Below are 3,034 nucleotides of genomic sequence, written 5' to 3'. Positions count from 1 at the left end.
GGGGTCCTGATTATGATTTGATCCTGGAAGGCTCAATTAAGTGGTTGGTTTACCCCTCGTGTGGAGCTAGTGAATTGGAGCCAGGTCAGCTCCGGGTTGAGGTGTTGTTCATTATTTTTCCGCCTGTCGGATCCCATGAGCGGCCGCTGGAGACGGTGGCTGCTCGGCGGCCGGGGAGCAAAGGGCCTGCCGGTGGGGTACGTCAAACACACTCAAAGCCTCTCCCCTTGCCTGGGGGATTATGATCAACAAAGCATGTCCCACACCTGCACCGGCCGGCACAATGGAAACTCTGCGGGCCAATGGAGACGCAGGGAGAGACCAGTTATTAGAGTCCTCCCACCAATGAAATGGATTACATTAACCCCTTCTGTTGCTCTTCCTCTCGGAGCTTAAACATCGAACTGTCAGATTCCACATCCCATTGGGGAGAAATCCTGGTAACACTTTGTTACAACAGCTTGATTCTGGTTTATCCACCACAGGGGAAGTGCTGTTTCTCCACTGTTAAACCGTGTGATGACTTGGTGGAGTGTTGAGCTGGCTGATAGTACTAAAAGTACGTACAGTAGGCCTATTGTTGACTTACTTTGAGCCACCCTTGATCAACCCTCAACTCCCCCAAGTGAGTAAGACTTACTTACTTCTTTTTTTTTTAACAATTCCTGAAAGAATTAAAGTAAAGACAATGCAAATTAAAAGAGTCTATAGAAGGCTTCTTCAGAGTTTAATAACATCTCAGTAGACCTGCAAGGTCTACTCAGTGTGTGAGGGTGGAGTAATTCTATAAATGGGTCATGTATCATGTGCCACCATAGGGTCTTAAAGCGACACTCCATTCCAAAATCCTTTTTTTTTAGTGTCTAACTGTCTTGTAAATTTGAAAAGTGTCTATGGTTTGTCATTTGGGTGTATGGACAACGTAAGCAGTGGTCACCTTGAGTCAGTCTTGCATTGCCAGACCAGGGTCTGGCTAGTCCACACAGCATTGGGAGAAATGGGAGAAAAACTTTCTTTGGTTTATTGGAATTTCTTTAAACCAATCACAATCATCTTGGGTGGTGCTATAGGCGCCAGGCGGTCAAAATAGCCTCAGGAAGGAACTTGTTTTGGTGGAACATGTGTACGTTCAAAGGTTGGTTTAGTCATGCATCAGAAAACTCAGATTGGACAGATAGTCTAGCTAGCTGTCTGGATTTACCCTGCAGAGATCTGAGGACCAGGTAACCATAGTCCTCAGATTGGAAGATAGTCTAGCTAGCTGCTGGATTTACCCTGCAGAGATCTGAGGACCAGGTAACCATAGTCCTCAGATTGGAACGATAGTCTAGCTAGCTGTCTGGATTTACCCTGCAGAGATCTGAGGACCAGGTACCCATAGTCCTCAGATTGGAGATAGTCTAGCTAGCTGTCTGGATTTACCCTCAGAATCTGAGGACCAGGTAACAATAGTCCTCATTTGGACAGATAGTTAGCTAGCTGTCTGGATTTACCCTGCAGAGATCTGAGGACCAGGTAACCACAGTCCTCAGATTGGAAAACAAAAGGAAAGTTGTTGTTTTTATAACTTTATGGAATCGACGTATGGTTTGGAGGACTTGTCGACTAATTCATCAGAGCAGCGTGTCACAATGTTGGGAAAATCAGATGTGGATACATGACTTGACAGAATATGTCATATAGTATATGCGTAGGTGCTTTTACTCCAACAAACTAATGGCTGCCCAGAAAATCACCCAAAAAAATGGGACTGATAGACTGAAATACGGCAGCATGGCTCTTTAATCTTATTTTGCTTTATCACTCAGTGTAATCTGCTCTAAGCGCATCATCTGATCATGTCGGCTTAAACTTAAATGCCATTAACTACGCCGTGATAGTGTAAATGCATGTGCTGCTGATGCCGAGCTGTGTCGGTGTAGTTGGGAAAAAATCCATATTCTCATCGCATCGTTTCCCTCGAACTGTATCAACAAGTACACAGCCCTGTTTACCCATAACTGTGCAGCGGTAACGTAGCATGCGAGCGTGTTTGGGTTTTGTTTCGGATGTTTTGGAACAACAGAGCAGGATACTCAAATATTTTCGGCAAAGGAGGGTGTCAGTCCCCAGGGAACTCGTCATGGGCAAATTAGACCGAAGCTCAGAGGAATGCATGTTGCTGCCCTCGTCCTCACCCCCACCATTCCCTCCCCGTCCCCCATCCCCTCCACACACACTCCCCTCCCTCCTCTCTTTTCTCCTTTAATTGGGCCCGTTTCCTGGCAGCTCTCCAGATCACACTGTCACTCTATACTTCGTAATAAGCTATTAGCCCCGGCCGGACCGGGCTCGGCCGCCACGCCACGCTAATCGACATGGACATGGTCATTGTGTGGGGCTGGGACTCAGGACAGCACAGTCCCAGCTATTGTTACATGCCCGGACCTCTGAGCCCCAGACGCCCACACCCCTGGCCCGCACAGGGCCGAGGGGGTGAGGAGGGTAAGATGTAAAACACGGGGGGTGGGGAGGGATTGGGGGGTTGAACTCGCTCTTACTGCTCCCAGGACCCAACAAAACAAACTGTAACACTTTGGTTGAGCCATCTTGCTTTGGCAAAAATATGACTTTCTGCCACGTCCCCAAACACTGGAGCACCTGTTAGAAAATTAGACCCCCCCCCCCCCCGCCAATACTGTACATACATTGAGAAATGTTTCTCAAGAGTTAGACATGATGACCTGTTTAAGAGCCACATTAAATACTGCTTAAATAAATTAAATAATAAAATTGAATTAAGCAAGATTTTGTTATGTAAGAATGCATCACATCAGCTACAGTTTGCTTACATAATAAAAGAAATACATTTTTTCAACTGTTTTGTTATTTTAGATCCCTAGGAAGACTCTTATTGTTGCTTTTTGTAGGATTAACAACTAACTAGAACTGCACGCAGTTACAACGGGGTCCAAGCCTCCCCGCGGCAGTCGTCCCCAGTGACCCGGGGAGCGCACCAATCACTACCCCACTGTGAGGACCGCCTCAGGAGTGG

Source organism: Etheostoma spectabile, chromosome 9 (assembly GCF_008692095.1).
Source record: "Etheostoma spectabile isolate EspeVRDwgs_2016 chromosome 9, UIUC_Espe_1.0, whole genome shotgun sequence".
NCBI classification, from domain to species: domain Eukaryota; kingdom Metazoa; phylum Chordata; class Actinopteri; order Perciformes; family Percidae; genus Etheostoma; species Etheostoma spectabile.
This window is presented reverse-complemented; position numbering follows the sequence as displayed.